Source organism: Pelophylax lessonae (assembly GCF_965119305.1).
Source record: "Pelophylax lessonae genome assembly, chromosome: 3".
Taxonomy (NCBI): domain Eukaryota; kingdom Metazoa; phylum Chordata; class Amphibia; order Anura; family Ranidae; genus Pelophylax; species Pelophylax lessonae.
The window spans coordinates 58,086,822-58,111,153 of record NC_138770.1 but is presented as its reverse complement, the minus strand read 5'-3'; the positions used below and the strand labels follow the sequence as shown (position 1 = coordinate 58,111,153).

General features: G+C 43.8%; 1 long non-coding RNA gene across 1 annotated transcript; it reads right to left on the bottom strand.

Annotated features, from left to right (window-relative positions):
- Positions 1 to 18,417: 18,417 nt before the first annotated feature.
- LOC309551513 lies at positions 18,418 to 19,961 on the bottom strand. The gene is made up of 3 exons (XR_014225088.1): positions 19,786 to 19,961; positions 19,166 to 19,205; positions 18,418 to 18,997 (listed from the first exon to the last, which is right to left on the bottom strand). It is a non-coding gene; the product is annotated as an uncharacterized lncRNA (long non-coding RNA).
- Between the last annotated feature and the right edge of the window lie 4,371 nt (positions 19,962 to 24,332).

Here is a 24,332-nt window from a genome sequence, read left to right as displayed (position 1 = left end):
TCCGTATCGCTGTGAAGGCAGCTCCTTCAGTCAGCGCTGCGGGGGATCGGAACGGCGGCGGGAATAAGGGGCGGAGCTGCGGCGGGAGAAGGGGGCGGGGCCTCAGTGGGAAGAAGGGGCGGAGCCTCAGCCTCGGCAGGAAGAAGGTGAGTGCCTGCCGAAGTGTGTGTGCTGGATAGGAGGGGGATGGGGCAGCTGCATATGAGGAATTCATCTTTCCCTAGCTCCCTGTCCCCTTCAGGGCTCTCCACCCCCCTGGTTTTCTCTGCCCACCCCCCAAGTGCTACCTGTCCCCCCCCCCAGTGCTCTCCACCTGCCTGGTTTTCTCTGCCCGCCCCCCAAGTGCTACCTGTCCCCCCCAAGTGCTCTCCACCCCCCTGGTTTTCCCTGCCCACCCCCCAAGTGCTCTCCACCCCCTGGTTTTCCCTGCCCACCCCCCAAGTGCTACCTGTCCTCCACCCCCCTGGTTTTCCCTGCCCACCCCCCAAGTGCTACCTGTCCCCCCCCCCCAGTGCTCTCCACCCCCCTGGTTTTCCCTGCCCACCCCCCAAGTGCTACCTGTCCCCCCCCCCCAGTGCTCTCCACCCCCCTGGTTTTCCCTGCCCACCCCCCAAGTGCTACCTGTCCCCCCCCCCCCAGTGCTCTCCACCCCCCTGGTTTTCCCTGCCCACCCCCCAAGTGCTACCTGTCCCCCCCCCCCCAGTGCTCTCCACCCCCCTGGTTTTCCCTGCCCACCCCCCAAGTGCTCCCTGTCCCCCCCCAGTGCTCTCCACCCCCCTGGTTTTCCCTGCCCACCCCCCAAGTGCTCCCTGTGCTCTCCACCCCCTGCGCCTTCCAACCAACCCTGCAATGCTTTCCAAACCCCCTCTTAATTCTCTCCAGCCCCCCCCCCCCCCCCACCGTGCCCTTCAGCTCCTCCAGTGCTCTCTGCTTCGTCTGTGCTCTCCAGCCCCCCTAGTGCTCTTCTATCTTCTATCATGTCCTCAGTCTCTTACCAACTCCTGTACTATGTCTGCAGTCTCTGACCATCTACTGTATCATGTCTGCAGTCTCTGACCATCTCTTGTATCATGTCTGCAGTCTCTGAGCATGTTCTGTATCATGTCCTCAGTCTCTGACCATCTCCTGTATCATGTCCTCAGTCTCTGACCATCTCCTGTATCATGTCGGCAGTCTCTGACCATCTCCTGTATCATGTCTGCAGTCTCTGACCATCTCTTGTATCATGTCTGCAGTCTCTGAGCATGTTCTGTATCATGTCTGCAGTCTCTGACCATCTCCTGTATCATGTCCTCAGTCTCTGACCATCTCCTGTATCATGTCCTCAGTCTCTGACCATCTCCTGTATCATGTCTGCAGTCTCTGACCATCTCCTGTATCATGTCTGCAGTCTCTGACCATCTCCTGTATCATGTCTGCAGTCTCTGACCATCTCTTGTATCATGTCTGCAGTCTCTGAGCATGTTCTGTATCATGTCTGCAGTCTCTGACCATCTCCTGTATCATGTCTGCAGTCTCTGAGCATCTTCTGTATCATGTCCTCAGTCTCTGACCATCTCCTGTATCATGTCTGCAGTCTCTGAGCATCTCCTGTATCATGTCCTCAGTCTCTGACCATATACTGTATCATGTCCGCAGTCTCTGACCATCTCTTGTATCATGTCCGCATATACTGTATCATGTCCGCAGTCTCTGACCATCTCTTGTATCATGTCCGCAGTCTCTGACCATCTCCTGTATCATGTCCTCAGTCTCTGACCATCTCCTGTATCATGTCTGCAGTCTCTGACCATCTCCTGTATCATGTCTGCAGTCTCTGACCATCTCCTGTATCATGTCTGCAGTCTCTGACCATCTCCTGTATCATGTCCTCAGTCTCTGACCATCTCCTGTATCATGTCCTCAGTCTCTGACCATCTCCTGTATCATGTCCTCAGTCTCTGACCATCTCCTGTATCAAGTCTGTAGTCTCTGACCATCTCCTGTACCAAGTCTGTAGTCTCTGACCATCTCCTGTACCATGTCTGCAGTCTCTATCTATTTATGCTGAAGGTAGGACTGTGCAGGGGAGTGCAAAAGGAGGAACTGTGATTAGAGAGACGGGGGAGGGGGCAGACGGCAAGGGGCACTGTGATGGGGGGCTGTGAAATTTGTGCAATAAATATTCTTGAAACAGTGGGTGTTTTTACATTTTAAAGTTGGGGGGGTGCCAGATATAGGATCCGCCCCGGGTGCCAAATGCTCTAGGTACGCCACTGCCCCAGACTAAGAGATAACAGGTCATTTTAGGGCACATTAGAAACATATTACTCATGTTTTGGGTAAAATATAAAAAAAGATAAGTTTGTGTCATGTATATAAATACCCAACATGTCAAACCTTCCGCATGCCTGAAAATAACCATCAATAACAATGGTAGAATGATTGCTGTCATTGCAGTGTGCAGGGTGAGATATTACACGTTTTAGTGGAATCAATGTTCTTGTGCACAGGCGCCCCCCAGTATGTGTATTTAGTTTGGTATGTGTGGGGATAGGGGCTCAACAAAAAATTTGAATGGGATTTTAAGTGCTCAGGTGGAACTTTAATGTGTTAAACTTTTTAACTAAACTGAAAAAGTCTCTTATTGTCTCACCAGTTCTCCAATGAAACAAATGCACTGCAGATGGCATTAGCTTCTTCCCCAACCATACTAGACCTCCCAACCTGAAAAACTCATTGCAGGGAGGTGGCACTCCCCCTCCCCCTTCCTTCACCAATTTAACACAACTAGAGGATGATCAAATGAAATGGAATCCGTATGCAGAGGTTTACTTCTTCTGAGAGATATTAAAGGAACACTCTAACCACCATGAATACTTCATTGATTTGAAGTGGTCATGGTGGTAGGAGTCATAAACACTGCACATGCTGGGATACTTACAGTCATGCTTTACTGCTGGCTGGTACTCCTGGCGGGTACTGCTGGCGGGAATTACTGGCTGGTACTGCTGGCTGGTAATTCTGGTGGGAACTACTGGCTGGTACTGCTGGTGGGAACTACTGGCTGGTACTGCTGGTGGGAACTACTGGCTGGTACTGCTGGTGGTAACTACTGGCTGGTACTGCTGGTGGTAACTACTGGCTGGTACTGCTGGTGGTAACTACTGGCTGGTACTGCTGGTGGTAACTACTGGCTGATACTGCTGGTGGGAACTACTGGCTGATACTGCTGGTGGGAACTACTGGCTGATACTGCTGGTGGGAACTACTGGCTGATACTGCTGGTGGGAACTACTGGCTGGTACTGCTGGTGGGAACTACTGGCTGGTACTGCTGGTGGGAACTACTGGCTGATACTGCTGGGGGGTACTGCTGGTGGGAAGTACTGGCTGGTACTGCTGGCTGGTACAGGATGGTGGGTAATGCTGGCTGGTATTGCTGGTGGTTACTACTGTTTGGTACTTTTGTAGGGTACTGCTGGTGGGTATTGTTGGCTGGTACTGCTGGTGGTTACTGCTGTTTGGTACTTCTGTAGGGTACTGCTGGTGGTTACTGCTGCCTGGTACAGAAAGTGCGATTCCCAGAACCTATGTAGTAAGTTTAGCCAACATCCCTAATAAAAACATTTTGAAAAGGGTTTGGTGCCTCAGGCCAAGAAATAGTGGGACTTCATGGGCTTAGTAAGACAGTTTTGTGTAAAATTATAACAATTTATTAAAATAAAAGAGAACAGAAAATTATAACACTCTGTCATGTGTTTGGGTTATAGACCCATGGTAATGGTGAGTAAGTTGAGAAATAGGTGATATAGTGACATATAAATATATCTCTCTGCTATCCCATGCTTGGAGATTCAGCGTGGAGTATGCAGAGAGGAAATATCCTGGTTTCCCTATGTGTTTCGGCTTACAAATAGCTGTTCTGACAGCCGGGATAATGTGCGGCACTTGCGGGTGTCCGGGAGTCACAGCTAAAATGCGGGAGACTCCTGCACCTCGTGGGAGACTTGGCTGGGGAAAGTGACTTCAGGACCTGGAAGTGATATTTTACACGTCGCCCCCGGGTCCACTGGGACAAGGCTGTGCGGAAACGATCCAGGGCTGCAGACATGGAATGTTTACATTTGCCAGCTGACAGTGAGTTTATCAGATTTAGCCCTGGTTCACACTGATGCGAGTGCGGGGTTCACGTGTAATGTCGGAGCGCACTGCTCCTTCATTACATGCGATCGGCTGTGCGGTGCGAGTTTAGCCATATACTTTGTATGACTAAATTCGCACCGCACCCGCAGCAAACTCGCACAGGACCCTTTTTGGCAGCCGCATCAGGATCGGATCGCACTGCGGTTCACACTTGTGCGAAATGATCCTGTGCGAACTGCAAGATCGCACTGCGATATGCGATCAAACTGGGGGTGTCGTTAAGATTACATTGACACCCCCAGTGTATCGCATATGGCAGTGTGAACTGCCGGGGGTGCGTGTGCGATGCGGGAACAGGCTGCGGATTTGCAGCCTTCCTGCATCGCATAAGTGTGAACCGGACCTTACACACAGTGGCTGCAACCGCCAGGAGTGTCCCCCCTCCACTCCAAGCTGTGACTGATAACGTTTTTTAAGTTGGTGGCAGTAAAAGGGTTAAATCAGTGACAGCATTCACAGCGTATGGGGTGGTAAAAATGCATGTCTGAGCTTTGTGTTTTTTCCTACCCCCCCCCCACATGTGTAAATAGGGCCTAAGGAACCATCTCTCTGTGCCTATGTGGTCATCATCTTGATAATAACGATGATGATCACATGGCTGCTGTATCATTCCTATGCATGGGTGAGGTGTTTGCATTTTTGACTATGCAGGAAGAGAGAGGGTGTACCCTCCAGGACTGCCCATAGGCATAGCCAGAACTTTTTTCTGTCTAGTGTCCTACTCCTGTAGGGGGCAATGTTACCCTACTAATATGCATCAGGAACTGCATCCGTCAATGAATAGAGAAATAAGTTTATCTTGGTCTCATCAGACCACAGGACATGGTTCCAGTAATCCATGTCCTTAGTCTGCTTGTCTTCAGCAAACTGTAGCGGGGTTTCTTGTGCATTGTCTTTAGAGGAGGCTTCCTTCTGGGACGACAGCCATGCAGACCAATGTGATGAAGTGTGCGGAGTATGGTCTGAGCACTGACAGGCTGACCCCCCACCCCTTCAACCTCTACAGCAATGCTGGCAGCACTCATATGTTTATTTCCCAAAGACAACCTCTTTGGTCGACCAGGGTGAGGCCTGTTCTCATGGAACCTGTCCTGTTAAACCGCTGTATGGTCTTGGCCACCGTGCTGCAGCTCAGTTTCAAGGTCTTGGCAATCTTCTTATAGCCTAGGCCATCTTTATGTAGAGCAACGATTCTTTTTTCAGATCCTCAGACAGTTCTTTGCCATGAGTTGCCATGTTGAACTTCCAGTGACCAGCATGAGAGAGTGAGAGCGATAACACCAAATTTAACACACCTGCTCCTCATTCACACCTGAGACCTTCTAACACTAACGAGTCACATGACACCGGAAGGGAAAATGGCTAATTGGGCCCAATTTGGACATTGTCACTTAGGGGTGTACTCACTTTTGTTGCCAGCGGTTTAGACATTAATGGCTGTGTGTTGACTTATTTTGAGGGGACAGCAAATTTACACTGTTATACAAGCTGTACACTCACTACTTTACATTGTAGCAAAGTGTCATTTCTTCAGTGTTGTCACATGAAAAGATCTTCAGTGTTGTCACAAGAATAAAATATTTACAAAAATGTGAGGGGTGCACTTACTTGAGAATACTGTGTGTGTGTGTATGTATGTATGTATGTATGTATGTATGTATATATATTACACACACATATGCACACAAATTCATATATATATATATATACACACACACACAGGGTCTTTAAAAAGATACCGCACTTTTTCTTGTTTAATTTTTTTGAGCAGTGTATGTATGTAAATGTTAAAAAAATATTATTATTTTTTTAAAAAGGAACACTTTTTATTCAGAGTATAGCATCAAGTCAGTTAAACTCCTGGGATATTGATCTGGTCAGTAAAGTAGCAGAGGGGGTTGTTAATCAGTTTCAGCTGCTTTGATGTTAATGAAATTAACAGGTGCACTAGTTAGGTAACAATGAGATGACCACCAAAACAGGAAAGATTTTACAGGTGGAGGCCACTGACTTTTTTCCCTACTCCTCTTTTCTAACAGTTTCTTCACCAGTTTTGCATTTGGCTAGGGTCATTTGTCATTACTGGTAGCATGATGCGATATCTGAACCCTATAGAGGTTGCACAGGCAGTCCAACTCCTCCAGGATGGCACATCAATACGTCCCATTGCCAGAAGGTTTGCTGTGTCTCCCAGAACAGTCTCAGGAGCATGGAGGAGATTCCAGGAGACAGGCAGTTACTCTAGGAGAGCTGGATAGGACTGTAGAAGGTCCTTAACCCATTAGCAGGACCGGTATCTGCTCCTTTGTGCAAGGAGGAAGAGGATGATCACTGCCAGAGCCCTACAAAATGACCTCCTGCAGGCCGCTGGTGTCAATGTCTCTGACCAAACAATCAGAAACAGACTTCATGAGGGTGGCCTGAGGGCCCGACGTCCTCTAGTGGGCCCTGTGCTCACTGCCCGGCACCATGGAGCTTGATTGGCATTTTCCATTGATCACCAGAATTGGCAGACAAGCCATTGGTACCCTGTACTTTTCACAGATGAGAGCAGGTTCACCATGAGCACATGTGACAGACGTGAAAGGGTCTGGAGAAGCCACGGAGAATGTTATGCTGCCTGTAACATCGTTCAGTATGACCGGTTTGGTGGTGGGTCAGCGATGGTCTGGGGAAGCGTATCCATGGAGGGACGCACAGACCTCTACAGCCTAAACAATCACCCTGACTGTTATTAGGTATTGGGATGAAATCCTTGGACCCATTGTCAGACCCTACCCTGGTGCAGTGGGTCCTGGGTTCCTCCTGGTGCACAACAATGCCCGGCCTTATGTGGTTAGAGTATGCAGCCATTCAAGCACGTGGGGGCCATACAAACTACTGAATACCATTTTGAGTTGCTGCAAGGACATTTCAGCAAAATGGACTAGACTGCTGCATCATTTTTTTACTTTGATTTTCGGGGTGTCTTTTAATTCAGCCATTTGTACGGTGATAATTTTCATTTCCATCAAACGGTGTGGAATCCTTTCCTTCCTAACACATTACCCAGTCCATACCAGTATAGATCCTAACACATTACCCAGTCCATACCAGTATAGATCCTAACACATTACCCAGTCCATACCAGTTTAGATCCTAACACATTACCCAGTCCATACCAGTTTAGATCCTAACACATTACCCAGTCCATACCAATATCCAGCAATGTATCCATTTTGAGATCTGATGTGTTTTCAAAGTGTTTCTTACATTTTTTTTTAAGCAGCATATTATATTAGTAAATATTGTATTCTACCTTTTCATGTGACAACACTGAAGAAATGACACTTTGCTACAATGTAAAGTAGTGAGTGTACAGCTTGTATAACAGTGTAAATTTGCTGTCCCCTCAAAATAACTCAACACACAGCCATTAATGTCTAAACCGCTGACAACAAAAGTGAGTACACCCCTAAGTTAAAATGTCCAAATTGGGCCAAATAGCCATTTTTCCTTCCCCAGTGTCATGTGACTCGTTAGTGTTAGAAGGTCTCTGGTGTGAATGGGAGCAGGTGTGTTAAATTTGGTGTTATCGCTCTCACTCTTTCATACTGGTCACTGGAAGTTCAACATGGCACCTCATGGCAAAGATCTCTGAAAAAAAGAATTGTTGCTCTACATAAAGATGGCCTAGGCTATAATATGATTGCCAATACCCTGAAACTGAGCTGCAGCACGGTGGCCAAGACCATAGAGTGGTTTAACAGGACAGGTTCCACTCAGAACAGGCCTCATCATAGTCAACCAAAAAAGTTGAGTGCACATGCTCAGCGTCATATCCAGAGGTTGTCTTTGGGAAATAGATGTATGAGTGCTGCCAGCATTGCTGCAGAGGTTGAAGGGGTGGGGGGTCAGCCTGTCAGTGCTCAGACCATACGCCGCACACTGCATCAAATTGCTCTGCATGGCTGTCATCCCAGAAGGAAGCCTCTTCTAAAGATGATGCTCAAGAAAGCCTGCAGTCAGTTTGCTGAAGACAAGCAGACTAAGGACATGGATAACTGGAACCATGTCCTGTGGTCTGATGAGACCAAGATGAACCTTTTTGGTTCAGATGGTGTCAAGTGTGTGTGGTGACAACCAGGTGAGGAGTACAAAGACAAGTGTGTCTTGCCTACAGTAAAGCATGGTGGTGGGAGTGTCATGGTCTGGGGGTGCATGAGTGCTGCTGGCACTGGGGAGTTACAGTTCATTGAGGGAACCATGGATGCCAACATGTACTGTGACATACTGAAGCAGAGCATGATCCCCTCCATTCAGAGACTGGGCTGCGGGGCAGTATTCCAACATGATACCCCAAACACACCTCAAATTACCAATGCCTTGCTATAGAAGCTGAGGGTAAAGGTGATGGACTGGCCAAGCATGTCTCCACACCTAAACCCTATTGGGCATCTGTGGGGCATCCTCAAACGGAAGGTGGAGGAGCGCAAGGTCTCTAACATCCACCAGCTCTGTGATGTCATCGTGGAAGAGGACTCCAGTGGCAACCTGTGAAGCTCTGGTGAACTCCGTGCCCAAGAGGGTTAAGGCAGTGCTGGAAAATAATGGTGACCACACAAAATATTGACACTTTAGACCCCACTTGGACATTGTCACTTAGGGGTGTACTCACTTTTGTTGCCAGCGGTTTAGACATTAATGGCTGTGTGTTGAGTTATTTTGAGGGGACAGCAAATTTACACTGTTATACAAGCTGTACACTCACTACTTTACATTGTAGCAAAGTGTCATTTCTTCCGTGTTGTCACATGAAAAGATATAATAAAATATTTACAAAAATACGAGGGGTGTACTCACTTTTGTGAGATACTGTGTGTGTGTGTATGTATGTATATATATATATATATATATATATATATTTATTTATTTTTTTTATCTCCAGAAAGCTTCTGCACTTAAGATGTTAAGAAAAAGTGCTGATACTTTTTGAAGACCCCGTGTGTGTGTGCAGGCCCGGGCATTTTGGACTGAGCAGCCCGCGAGGGGGGGGGGGGGGTGTGGCGTTCGTCGGGATGGTTGATGACAGGATTTAATGTTCCAGGATGTGTGGATTTGATTACGGTACCTTTTTTAGTTTAATCTTCAATTTAGATCAGAGCTGCCATATGATGCTGTTTATTTTGTCTTACTTTAAATCCTGTTTTGATGGTTGAGTCCTAAAAATAGTATGAAGCAGATCAGTCCCAATTCCTGCACCTTCACACATCAAATCACCCCAATTCCTGCACTATCATACCTTAGATCACCCCAATTCCTGCACCTTCACACCTCAGATCAGCCCCTGGTAGGCTGGCACTGGCAGCAACAATTTTATTCAAATCAGGATTTCTTCTGCAAATAGGCTGACCTGGCACTGGCAGGCATAGTACTGGACTAGTACTATGCCTGGCTGCCAGTGCCAGCCAATTTGCAGAAGAAATCCTGATTTATTTGAATAAAATTGTTGCTGCCAGTGCCAGTTCAGCCTATCTGCAAAAGAAATCCCTAAGTAGAAGTCACTCCTCTCTCCAGTCCTCCACTTACCTTGGGTGTGCTGTGCGGTGTGGCTGCAGAGTGTTCCCGCTGGACATGATAGAGGAGATGGTCAGAGACTGAGGAAATGATAGAGGAGATGGTCAGAGACTGAGGACATGATAGAGGAGATGGTCAGAGACTGCCGACATGATACAGGAGATGGTCAGAGACTGCCGTCATGATACAGGAGATGGTCAGAGACTGCCGACAAGATACAGGAGATGGCCAGAGACTGCCGACATGATACAGGAGATGGCCAGAGACTGCCGACATGATACAGGAGATGGCCAGAGACTGCGGACATGATACAGGAGATGGTCAGAGACTGCGGACATGATACAGGAGATGGTCAGAGACTGCGGACATGATACAGGAGATGGTCAGAGACTGCGGGCATGATACAGGAGATGGTCAGAGACTGCGGGCATGATACAGGAGATGGTCAGAGACTGCGGGCATCATACAGGAGATGGTCAGAGACTGCGGGCATGATACAGGAGATGGTCAGAGACTGCCGACATGATACAGGAGATGGCCAGAGACTGCCGACATGATACAGGAGATGGCCAGAGACTGCCGACATGATACAGGCAGACTTGTATAAAGTACTCGAAATTTCTACTTGAGTAAAAGTACAAGTGCTCGATCAAAAAGTGACTTGAGTAGAAGTGGAAGTGCTCGCAGAAAAAGTTACTTAAGTAGAAGTACTAAAGTATTCAACATTTTTTTTACTTAAGTATTGCAAGTAGTTTTTTCAAAAAATTTGCTACTTAAGTACTAAAAGTAAAAAGTACCAGTAGTTTTAAAAAAAAATTTCTACTCAAGTACTGAAAGTAGAAGTACAAGTACTGTGTTATGTAGTTATTAAAGAAAGAAGTCAAAAGTTTGAACATCATATTGTTTTTTATTATTTCAAATGATTTATTCAAATGATTAACCTGTGTTTGTTAGTAGTTTCTTGATGCACTTTAAGCGCTGTAGCACCATTTATTTGTTTGTTTCATATTTTCTTTTTATTGGAAAGATTTGGTATAGCAGCTTTTATTATACACAGCCTTTATTTTCGTATGCGCTGATTTACAAATGACATTATACACATTTTTTTGAGCTTTATGCAACCTGCCATCTACTGTTCTGGCAGTGGTAATTTTTATAATTGTAACGAGTAACTATGCAGCACAAAAAAAAAAATACTTGAGTAGAAGTATCGAAATCATCGAAAAAATGTAGTAAAGTAGAAGTAGGAGAAAAAAATTCTACTCTAGGAAAGTACAGATACCGCATTTCGGTACTTAAGTACAGTACTTAAGTAGTTCTACTTCGTTACTATACATCTCTGGATACAGGAGATGGCCAGAGACTGCGGACATGATACAGGAGATGGCCAGAGACTGCGGACATGATACAGGAGATGGTCAGAGACTGCGGGCATGATACAGGAGATGGTCAGAGACTGCGGACATGATACAGGAGATGGTCAGAGACTGCGGACATGATACAGGAGATGGTCAGAGACTGCAGACATAATACAGGAGATGGTCAGAGACTGCGGACATGATACCTGAGAGACTGCAGATGTGATACAAGAGAAGGTCAGAGACTGCAGACATGATAGAAGATAGGACACTAGGGGGGCTGGAGAGCACAGGGAAAGCAGATAGCACTGGAGGAGCTGAAGGGCAAGGGGGGGGGGGGGGAGACTGGAGAGAAGTAAGGAAGGCGCAGGGTGTGGATAGCACTGGGGGGGGGCAGGGAAAACCAGGGGGATGGAGAGCACGGGGTAGGGGGACTGGAGAGCACTGGGGGGGGGGGGGGGGACTGGAAATCACTTGGCCAGGGAGCACAGGGGGGTGGAGAGCACTAGGGGAGCCAGAAAGCATAGGGGGAGATGAAAAGCAGGGGGGGGCTAAAGAGCACAAGGGGGGGCTAAGAGCAGGGGGGGAGGGTTAAGATCACTGGGGGGGCAGTAAAAGAAGTTGAATAGGAGGGGGGTGGGACAGCTCAGCTGCATATAGAGAAATTGATATTTCTCCTGCAGCCGCAGAAGGGAGGAGGAGAATCAGGCATCCATCCAGCGGCAGCAGGAGGAGGAAGAGGGAAACCTGAAATCCTCTATATGAAGCCGCCCCATCCCCCTCCTATTCAGTAGCAGACAGTACACACGGCCGGTGACACCAGGGCTGCACAGCACTGAAGACACTGGCGTCGTGAGGAGCCGCACTTGCCTTCTCTCTCCGGCCCGTCGCCGCCCCCGCGAGCAGCCCGGAGTCAGAGTGAAGGAGCTGCCATCTGCAGCTGCTTGCTTCCATGGCCGATCCTGCGAGTGCGGGCTGTGCTGCTGGCCGCGCCGGGCAGGACACCGGCTGCGGCGGGAAGGAACACACAGACGAACTTCTCTTCACTTCCGGCTCCCTAGCCAATCAGCCTCCTGCTCAGGGGGGTGTGACTCACAGCAGAAGGCTGATTGGCCGCGGAGCCGGTGTAGCTGGCAAGAACACCGGCCGCGGCCGCCGCAGTGAGGGAAAATTAAAGTCTGGCTTCTTTACATTCTACTGTGAGGAGTCGGACTAAGTGAGAGCCGGCGCCGCGGCCCACCAGGATTATGCCCGGTCCGCCCGATGGTCAGTCCGGCCCTGTGTGTGTGTGTGTGTGTGTGTGTGTGTGTGTGTGTGTGTGTGTGTGTGTGTGTGTGTGTGTGTGTGTGTGTGTGTGTGTGTGTGTATATATAATATACAGGTCCCTCTCAAAAAATGAGCATATTGTGATAAAGTTGATTATTTTCTGTAATGTACTGATAAACATTAGACTTTCATATATTTTACATTCATTACACACAACTGAAGTAGTGCAAGCCTTTTATTGTTTTAATATTGATGATTTTGGCATACAGCTCATGAAAAACCAAAATTCCTATCTCAAAAAATTAGCATATCATGAAAAGGTTCTCTAAACGAGCTATTAACCTAATCATCTGAATCAACTAATTAACTCCTGCAAAAGATTCCTGAGGCTTTTAAAAACTCCCAGCCTTTTTCATTACTCAAATCCGCAATCATGGGTAAGACTGCCAACCTGACTGCTGTCCAGAAGGCCATCATTGACACCCTCAAGCAAGAGGGTAAGACACAGAAAGAAATTTCTGAACGAATAGGCTGTTCCCAGAGTGCTGTATCAAGGCACCTCAGTGGGAAGTCTGTGGGAAGGAAAAAGTGTGGTAGAAAACGCTGCACAACGAGAAGAGGTGACCGGACCCTGAGGAAGATTGTGGAGAAGGACCGATTCCAGACCTTGGGGGACCTGCGGAAGCAGTGGACTGAGTCTGGAGTAGAAACATCTAGAGCCACCGTGTACAGGCGTGTGCAGGAAATGGGCTACAGGTGCCGCATTCCCCAGGTCAAGCCACTTTTGAACCAGAAACAGCGGCAGAAGCGCCTGACCTGGGCTACAGAGAAGTAGCACTGGACTGTTGCTCAGTGGTCCAAAGTACTTTTTTCGGATGAAAGCAAATTTTGCATGTCATTCGGAAATCAAGGTGCCAGAGTCTGGAGGAAGACTGGGGAGAGGGAAATGCCAAAATGCCTGAAGTCCAGTGTCAAGTACCCACAGTCAGTGATGGTCTGGGGTGCCATGTCAGCTGCTGGTGTTGGTCCACTGTGTTTTATCAAGGGCAGGGTCAATGCAGCTAGCTATCAGGAGATTTTGGAGCACTTCATGCTTCCATCTGCTGAAAAGCTTTATGGAGATGAAGATTTCATTTTTCAGCATGACCTGGCACCTGCTCACAGTGCCAAAACCACTGGTAAATGGTTTACTGACCATGGTATTACTGTGCTCAACTGGCCTGCCAACTCTCCTGACCTGAACCCCATAGAGAATCTGTGGGATGTTGTGAAGAGAAAGTTGAGAGACGCAAAACCCAACACTCTGGATGAGCTCAAGGCCGCTATCGAAGCATCCTGGGCCTCCATAACACCTCAGCAGTGCCACAGGCTGATTGCCTCCATGCCACGCCGCATTGAAGCAGTCATTTCTGCAAAAGGATTCCCGACCAAGTATTGAGTGCATAACTGAATATAATTATTTGAAGGTTGACTTTTTTTTTTTTTAATTAAAAACACTTTTTTTTTTTATTGGATGGATGAAATATGCTAATTATTTGAGATAGGAATTTTGGTTTTTCATGAGCTGTATGCCAAAATCATCAATATTAAAACAATAAAAGGCTTGCACTACTTCAGTTGTGTGTAATGAATGTAAAATATATAAAAGTCTAATGTTTATCAGTACATTACAGAAAATAATGAACTTTATCACAATATGCTAATTTTTTCGAGAGGGACCTGTGTGTGTGTGTGTGTGTATCTATATATATATATATATATATATATATATATATATATCCGAGTATTCCCTTTGTTTAATTTATATACGTTTTTGTTTCTTTAATTGTGTAAAGGGTCAGAGGGCACTCGATTTTGTACATTTTTCTTTTTTTGTAAATTCTTTGTAGAAGGTAATCTATTTTGCAGGGGAGGTGACCAATCCCTGAGTTTAACTTTAAATTAATCATAAACGATCATCCATTCACATCCCCCCCCCCCCCCCCCTCCACCAAATGCCAGTTTTATACAACAAAAAAAGCGAAACAATCTATTATTTATAAAATATATTTCATATCGCAGCTGTATAAACATAAGAGTTCACATTTGTTTCTTGTATTACAATAGAAATAATACTTGGAAGACAGCTTAAAAACCAGCAGAACAGTGAAGGAAAAGAAAAAATAATAAAAATTCAATGTTACGAACATGCACAATATACAACATAATCATTTTACAAATTAACAATTGCCTTCTTTGTGTTATTCTGAAAGAAAAAAAAATTATACATTTTTAAAAAAAAAAACAATGACTTTTTTTTTTTTTTGTACACAGTTAGTGTTTAAAATTCGATTGTACTGAAAGACAAAAGCAAAAAAAAAAAAAGTCTGAGATTCAGGTAACCTTGAATCCTTCATTTGCCAAACAATTGATAAATGACTAGCTGTAAAAAAAAAAAGATTACTGGCAGATGTATCAGGTATATACAATATAAAGGTTTTTAGTATAGGTTTCAAAAAATGCAGGATTCGCGGTCTCAAACCAGAACTTGTGTGCTGCAATTTGGAGCAAGGTAGGGATTTATTTTATTTAAAGGCGATTTAAACCCAAGAACAAAAATGTAATACGCTGTGGCTCACCAGTTCTTGTATGTGGTGGCTGCATTTGTTTTCTTTTTTTTTTTTTCAGGCTAAGAACATTTTCTGCAAATACAGGATTAAATAATTGGTACTTTCATGGTGCCAGGAGATTACACAAACCAGTATTTTTTTTTTTTATTGGTGTATTTTGATAAATAAGGGATTACTTGGTGTAAGCAATTTAACATTGGCAACAGCATTTTTAAAAATTCAATCCAAATTTTGGATTATAAATGCTCACAAGCTCAAGAGATACGGTGAGGACTTAAAACTATTATAGCAAAACTAAAAATGTATAAATACATACGAATAATACCCACAATATAGATTGATTCAACCATTTACCTAGTCACTACGTGTAGTAGTGCGAATGCTGTAAAAATAATATGCATTTTTATATGTTTATTAATTTTAATTTTTTTATATCATGCTTTTAAATAGTATTAAAAAAACAGGAATTTAAATAGTATAAAGTTAACTTCTTTAAATTAAGTTAGTTAACTGTTAAGTTGAATGGTTAGTTTTGATTAACTACTTACATGGTCACTATGGTTAGTTTTGATTAACTTCTTACATGGTCACTATGGTTAGTTTTGATTAACTACTTACATGGTCACTATATGTAGATTAAATAATTCTGTATTCTTTATGTCTTGATATGTTTAATTTTTAAATTTGCCTTAAACTTTTAAACTGTATTAATAAAACATAAAATTTTTAATTTTACCAATTTAAATTGTTCGTTAACTGTTAAAGTGGAGTTCCACCCTAAAATGATACTTACCTCCATCTTCTCGCTCCGGGTCACCTGAAAAACAAATGGATAATCACATTTTTTTTTTTTTTACTTACCTCGTAGAGAAGAAAATATTTCCTTACTTCCTTCTTCCTCCCCTCGGCGGCCACGGCCCGTCGTCACTTCCTGGCTTTGCAATGATTCCTGGGAGCTGAACGTCATCGCTCCCAGGAATCATTGCGCCTGCACCGGCCCCAACGTCAGTTCCGGGGCGCGCGCGTCATTCTCTTCTAAACAGCTTCTGGGCATGCCCAGAAGCTGTGGAGGGATGACGCGCGTGCACCGGAAGTGACGGCAGGGCCAACGCAGTGCATCGTGGGACCGAAGAAGACGGAAGAGGACACAGAAGAGGATCGAGCTGGCTTCAAGCTGCCCACACCTGAGATGGCAGCGCTGGACAATACTTTTTCAAGGTAAGTATTTCTTCTAAAAGGTAAGTGCAACCCAGGACAGATCAGAGGCTATCCATTGTGGAATGTACTAGCCCTGACTGTCCCGGGGGTATTTTTTTAAAAAAAAAGTATTCCAGGGTGGAACTCCGCTTTAAGTCACTATGTGTAGAAGGGAGAATCCTGTATAAATACATTTCATGTATATTGATATTTTAATTCATTTTATTTGCTTATATCATGCTTTAAAACAAATAGATTAATTTAATTAAAATTTAAGTTAACTAATTTACATTAAACTAGTTAACTGTTGATTATTTCGTTTAGGTTATCTCAGCCAGTTACATAATCACTATGTGTAGATGTAAGAATGCTTTAATATTGATATATTTATTCATTTTAATTTGCTTATATCAAACTTTTAAACTAAATAAAACTTTTTTTTTTATTTAAAAAAAAAATAAAAAAATTATACACTTGTTTGTGTTCTCTCTAGGCATCTCAAAAGTCCCAATTATTTAATTGTTTGGATCTAGTATAACATTTGCTGTTGATGCAGAAATGCAGTATCCTTGTCAATTTCTTGTGAATTAAACATAAATCACAAACAATGTTATCTTTCTTTAAACTACAACACTCCCAATGTAATGATGGGGAGGAAGGCGTGTTTGTAGTCCAAATCTGGGGAGCAACCAAAAGTGACAACCATAGATCCCTCCATAGGACAGTTAGTGTTGAGTGTTGTCACACTAGGAGAAGAAGTTAGCAAGAAAACTAAAAACAGCCACCCAGCGCAAAGACTGTCAGACCCCGTTCACACTGGGGCGACGCTACTCGCCGGGGCGACCTCAGAGGTCGCGGTGCGCAGCTCGTCCCGCGACCTCGGAGCGGCAGGCACGGACTTCATATAATTGAAGTCTATGCAGGTCGCTCCGGGTTGCCCCAAAGAAGCTCCGGACCCTTTTTCTAAGTCGGAGCGACTTGTGTCGATCCTATTAGAACGGGTCCACAGCTTCTCTATGGCAGGCGACCTGTCAGGCGACCAGGTCGCCTGACAGGTCGCCCCAGTGTGAACGGGCTCTTAAGCTGCAATTATTTTTAATTTAGGTTTTATTTTTGTTTTGGGGTTTAGATACAAATTTGATGAAAAAATGCTGATGGTGCAGCTTACACTGATAGGGCCCAAAAGAAACATGTGATTTTTGCATTTTAAATTTTCCTTTACCTATTAGTAGAACACAGTCTTCCAGATAAATTCAGACTTCCAAGGTCTGCTTCATATCAATACATTCCAACATTTTAAAAATTCTAAAAATCCAAAAACCGTACCTAAGCCTGCAGTAATTCTGCCCTAAATTCCCCATATCCATACAAAACTAAAGCCCATTTTTGCTAGGCCCTGCCACTTTGAAGCGTGACATTTCCTCCCTCCAATAAGGGCTGCCTGCTAGGAATAAGTTTTCATAACATCTTTCTGAAGTTCCGCTAAAAAAATAAATGTTTTTTTTTTTTTTTTTTTCAAATCTAAGAGCTGGACAACTTACTGCATGGAAAGTTCAGGAAAAGTTTACCAACAGTGCAAAGTGCTAAAAATTAAAATCTGAGCAAAAATATTAATGGCTTGGCTATATATTTTGGTGTTGTAAATGATGAACGCAAAAAAAGTACATTTTATTTACAGCTGAGTTTTTAACTCCGTTTTAAAAAGGAAAATGTCAAAAAATTCACACCACAAATCCTAAAAAAGGATCTCCCAAAAAATGTTGAAATATTTAGCATTTTCTTTTCATTTTAAATGGCAAAATAAGAAGCAAGTTTCTACAACACTAGTGACAAAGAGGTTAAAAGCTGAGCTCCCCAAAAAAAAAAAAAAAAAGCACTATTTACAAAAAATTACAAAGAAAAATTCTGGTAACCTTGAGAGTTTTTGTCAGCTCGCTCCACCTAAAACTGATTTGTCTGCTTAAAACATTGTCAATTAAAAAATACCACATTTGTTTCAAACTTTTTTTTTTTTCCTTGAATAATAAAAAGGGAAAACACCTCACAAACAACCTTAGTACAAAACGTAGCCCAACATTTAATTTATAAAGTAGTTTTATGCGGTTTGGCTTTAGACTATATATACGGTTTTAAATTAAGATTGTGTCAGAAATAAATTGTTCGGTATTTAAAAAAAAAAAAAAAAGTCAAAAACAAAAATGTCTTGTCCAAAATGAAAAAAAAAAAAATGTAGCTGCCAGAAAAGGAACATAATTAGGTTTTAACATCCAAATGTTTAACATTCCAGGAAACTCAACTGGGAAAATTAACTCCCACTCAAAAAAATTTCTACTTCCCGACAAGAATATCCCAACAGACCTGATACAATCTAGAAGTATTCTATAAAAATTAACACAGTCTACACATTTAGAGACCAGTTAGCACCATACATACATGTTTTTTTTTGTTGTTTTTTTGTAATTCTAAAAATTCCCATGTATTTTATGCTGTTAACATGCTTTTTTTTTGCTCATTTACATTTGAGATGTTCATAAAATTGAGGTAACCAGTGATGCATTATTGTTTCTGCACTAGTCAAGATTCATAGAATACCCAACGTCTGACAAGGGGTCAATATTTTCGGTTGAAGACTTGACTTCAGCTTTAAATTTTGAATTTCCTATAAATTTAGCACAGAAGGTTTTACAAATATTTCAATTACAAAATTTTGTTCCCTCTGTATTTTGTAGCACCATAATATTACCATCCTTACTTGAAAGCATCGCACCTTCGTCAGGAAAGGAAATTTTACAACAGGAGATTCACCGACTGTTATATCGGTCTTAGCCTCTTCTAGTAGAAGACTACTAAAGCCACGAGGGTTTTCACTCCGTTCAACAGGAAATTCACCGACTGTTATATCAGTCTTAGCCTCTTCTAGTAGAAGACTACTAAAGACACGAGGGTTTTCACTCCGTTTAACAGGAAATTCACCGACTGTTATATCGGTCTTAACCTCTTTTAGTAGAAGACTACTAAAGACACAAGGGTTTTCACTCCGTTCAACAGGAAATTCACCGACTGTTATATCAGTCTTAAGCCCCGTACACACGTACCGATGGTCGGCATACAAATGTTCCTCTTTTCTCCCCGGGATGTCGGTGTCTGCTGAAAAGTGCAAAGACAGCACAAGGACAGCACAAGAATTTTGTCCGCCGACTGCAGAAGTGATGTCATGTAATGGTTAACTTTCCCTGTGTTTTCTATTTTCTGAGCATGCCCAGTCTTGCAAATCTGCGGTCTGTCGGCCGAATTGTGTACTGACAGGCGAACAATCGTCCGTTCTGGTGTCGGCATACAAAAATTTTCATGTTTGCAAGAAAGACTTTTGTCCGCGGATTGTGCGCAGACATCTGTCGGAGGCACCATACTAACACACGTACAATCGGCAGATCCTTCGTCCACCGACGTTTGTATGCCGACGATCGGTACGTGTGTACGGGCCTTTAGCCTCTTCTAGTAGAAGACTACTAAAGACACTAGGGTTTTCACTCCGTTCAACAGGAAATTCACCGACTGCTATATCGGTCTTAACCTCTTTTAGTAGAAGACTACTAAAGACACGAGGGTTTTCACTCTGTTCAAGATGTTAACTATGGGATTGGCTAATAATCCTGTGACTGCAATGGTCATCCAGAATTTATTTTCCCAGCTGTTCCTTTAGATAAATATGCCCAGTTCTAAGAAAGCATGCATGTTCGACAAACATTCATCCACTTTGCGGCTCAAGCATCCACCGTGGGAGATCAAAAATCAAAGTTTTGCCCTACCAACCAGCTAATCAAACCAAGTCGTAAAACTCAACACCACATCAAAACTGTGTGGTTTGCAGGTTTAAATGCCATTTATTGTAGCAAACTGCTGGTGTTGGTGGACTAGTGTTTTACCTTAGAAATACCCACCCCTAAGAAAAAAAAAATGGAACTTTTTCAAGGAAATAATTTATAACACAAAGGGATCCATCAATGCCCTATGATGGGAAGGTGCTTGAATTACTTTATTGGGATTAATGTACCCATCAACTGAGTGGTTTCTTAGGTTCACAACTAAGGGGATAGCAAGTAGATAAGGGATTGTTGGCAAGTAGAATCACATGCCATCTTCTTATACACTACGTGGCCAAAAGATTGTTGACACCTGACCATCACACCTGCTATATGGCTGAAGGAATGTGGACCATCCTCCTCATGAAGGAGAAACTAGAGTGGCCTTCACATCAATCCTATTGAACATCTTTAGGCCATCCTTCAAATATTTGGATGGGTTTATACTGTGGAAGAACTTGAGTGGCCTGCATGTCAACCCTACTGTGCACCTGGGATGAAATTGGACCTATTGCAAGCCGCATTGGAGTATGATGTGGAAGAACTGGAGTGGCCTGGACCTCAGACTTATTGAATACCTTCAGGATGAACTTGAACACCAAATGAAAGCCAGGTCTAATTACCTGACCTCACCCTACTGAACATCTTTGGGATGAATTGGGACGCTAATTGTAAGCCAAGTCTTCTCATTGAACATCATTACCTGACCTCAACCCTACTGAACCCCTTTGGAATGAATTGGGAATACAATTGTAAGCCAAGTCTTCTCATCCAACAATGGTACCTGACCTCAACCTACTGAACACCTTTAGAGTGAATTGGAACACCGGTTGTGAACCAGGTCTTCTCATCCATCAGTACCGGACCTCATAAATGCTCTTTTGGCTGAATAGGCACATATTACCAAAAGGCACACTCTTTTAGAAAGCCTTCTCAAAAGAACGAAGGCTGTTAAAGCCTCAAAATGGGGGCTGACTCTGCAACAGCGTTTTGTGTTTTGCATCAGGACATTCAAGAAGCTCATATAGGTGTAATGGCCAGGTTTCCAGCAATTTTTGGCCATCTAGTGCAGATCTCAAAGACTCCAATGGTATTCTGATGCTCCTAGAAGTCCACCAAACTTCTACTGTCATTACAAAGCCAAACAATAGTTTCACCCCAACATCTCCACAAAATAGAGAATTGTGCAGCTCAGATACGAGAGCATGACATCTTTGTTGGGGCATCATCAGAGGGGAGGAGACAAAACGGCAGTAGAGATATCTTGCCACTAGGATCTTCAGGAAATAGAAGACTGATTGAACACAATTTGGTTTTGGTTTATTGTCCTATGATGGTAAAGGGCCGGGAGTCTTGGGAATAATATACAGTATCATTGGCCTAAGTGGTTTCTTTGCAACATACCCAATACGCTTATAGGCTATAAATTCAAACGTGTAATAAAAAGAAAAAAAAGAAAAATTTTATAGCTTAAGTCATAATCTATCCAGGTCAGCAGCAACATTATAAAGGACACAAAACTGCTACATTTACTTAACAAAAACATACGGGGCAATTTTTCCAGTATAAACCAGAGACGGCACCATGCACAAAGCAGCACAAAAAGGGGCACATAGCCAAATCACAGATATTTGATATCAACGTCACGTCCAGAGCCATTTCTTAAACTGCCTTGCCTATGTACGCTCAAAAGCTCAGCTACAAAAGAAAAGCTGAATTCCCAATGTACAGATACATTCAATTTCACATTCATCAAAATAAAATAAAAAAAAAAAAAAAATGACAACACGACAGACCCTGCCTCAGCAAAGCGTGTGTGCCAAGGTGCGTTTTTCCTTAAAGTTCACCTGTCATCCAAACATAGTATTCATTTTTCATAGTATTTATTTTTCAAACTAAACAGAAACCAGCACCATGACAGTAGCATGGGGCAAATGCTTCTCAACACAAAAACGCATGGCTGGTTCTTGGGGATTCGTTGGGACTTCTTTGCCGAGGACCCTTCTTTGAAGTCAAAGGTCTGCACCCCACCCAACCAAAGATCAGGTTTCAGCTACAGCCATAAATGGCAATGCTACAACAGAAGCATGAATTCTGGAATTTCATGGTGTCATGTCTGCCAAGAACAATGGGAAACAACAAATTGCAAGGGGGCACTAAAAGGGTCTTGGGTTGAAGACCCTACATTATAAGTCTGTACTTAAAGAGGTCCTCAAGGTCTCAACTTGTTAAGTTGTAGTTCTAAAGGACTTTCTCCTTCAAAGCCTGGTCTTGGAAGGAGGCAGACTTGCTAGAGATGAAGTGGTTAATACCGGGTAGGCCAAAGCAGACTCTCAACCTTTTTTACTCCAGGGAAACCTTTGAAATAACTTGGATCTTGAAAAAAAAAAAAAAAAAAAACAGACGTCCACCAAACCTTGGCGGCTAGCAAAGCAGGCGTCCAAACCTTGGAGGCCAGCAAAGCAGGCGTCCACCAAACCTTGGGGGCCAGCAAAGCAGGCATCCACCAAACCTTGGAGGCCAGCAAAGCAGGCGTCCACCAAACCTTGGAGGCCAGCAAAGCAGGCGTCCACCAAACCTTGGAGGCCAGCAAAGCAGGCGTCCACCAAACCTTGGAGGCCAGCAAAGCAGGCGTCCACCAAACCTTGGAGGCCAGCAAAGCAGGCGTCCACCAAACCTTGGCGACTAGCAAAGCAGGCTTCCACCAAACCTTGGCGACAAGCAAAAGCAGGCTTCCACCAACCTTGGCGGTTAATGGAAGAGGGGCATCCTTAGGGGGCCATTGACACCCGATAAATTGGCACATTTTTCTAATACGTGTCAACACAAGGACCTAAAGGTCCTTTAAAAAGGTATGTGCATGGGAGAGGTTCACGCTGGTGCACTGCACTAATATGGTTTGAAGTGGAAAAAAATAAAGCAAGCCCTACTTTTTCAGCGCAAGCTATAGTGTTTCAGGAAAGATCAGGCCAGCACAAGTTTGGCTCCTCTACTGTATGAGAGGGAAGGGGAAATTGGGACTTTATATGAGACTCCTGACCAACGGAGTCTCCATCCCTGTTGCATAAAGCGAAAACGGAGTCTCCATCCCTGTTGCATAAAGTCCCAACTGGCTCCTCTACTGTGCCGTAGACATTTTGAATGTTCCAGGAAGTAAAAAGTGCATGTTAAATGCAACACAGCTACGCATGCACATTCATCTGCGCTCAATGCCCATTTTGCTGTATGAATGGACCCCAACTTATGAATTGGTGAAAGGTGCCCCCTATTAAGGGAGAGGAAAAATGGCTGCCATTAATGGCCAATTTCATTTCGGTTTCATTGGGGGTCAATGGGAAGAATACTCCCTGAACAGTGGTGGTCAAGAATGCAGCACTGACAGTTGAAACGACCATTGGTGTCATGGCACTGTCTCTGTCAGAGAACAATGGTACCTGAATAATTCTGGGGCCATCAGATGGTAGGGAAACCACCACTAGCAACCTATGGAGGAACCCGCCAGGGTTCCATGAAAACCTGGTTGACAATGGCTGTTCTCCTAGTCCAGCTATAAGGTCCCATTTCAAAAGGGCAAGAATAGCTTGTTCAGGGGAAAGTATTGACTAGCCAATACAATGAAGCAACACATAAGGTCATGTTCCAGTTCTTCAATGGCACAACTAACGCAAATGTTCCACCTAATAGCAAGGGAACCAGAATTTTCTGAAAACGCCTTAATATTTTGCTCATCATTGTATTTCCTTTAAAATTTCCGTGCTGCGTTACAAAGTGATTTTAAATGTAAAGTGCACTTGTCATGGCTTAAGCATCCTTAAAAAAAATAAATAAAAAGTCATGGAAGTCTTTGCTGTAAAAAAACTTTGGTGAGCTAAATTCTAATGTAGACAGGTGGTCCGAAATCCCCTACAGCATTCAGAGGCGGTTTATCGGACACCTGGAGTCCTCCATTCATCTGGCAACCCCTTTCACAGTTAGAAGGAGCTGCTACTAGAGTGCAACCTACTGCTGAAATCTGGTACTGCACCATGACCACAAATATACAAGGTTTTAAGAAAGACTTTGTAATCTATAGAAGCCTTTATAGTTTTAAGAGTCTAGAATACTTTTCAACTTGAATTATATGTATACACAGGGGCAGCCAGTTTAAAAGTTGCCCTCGTTAAGAAAAAGCCGTAATTGTCCTTTGACCCATTAGGTAGGAGAAATGGCAGACTGCCCACCTCAAAAGTACAAGCTCTAGTTGGCCTATCCCATAGTTTTATTTTATCTCAATAGCATTTCAGAAAGGATAGTGAAATA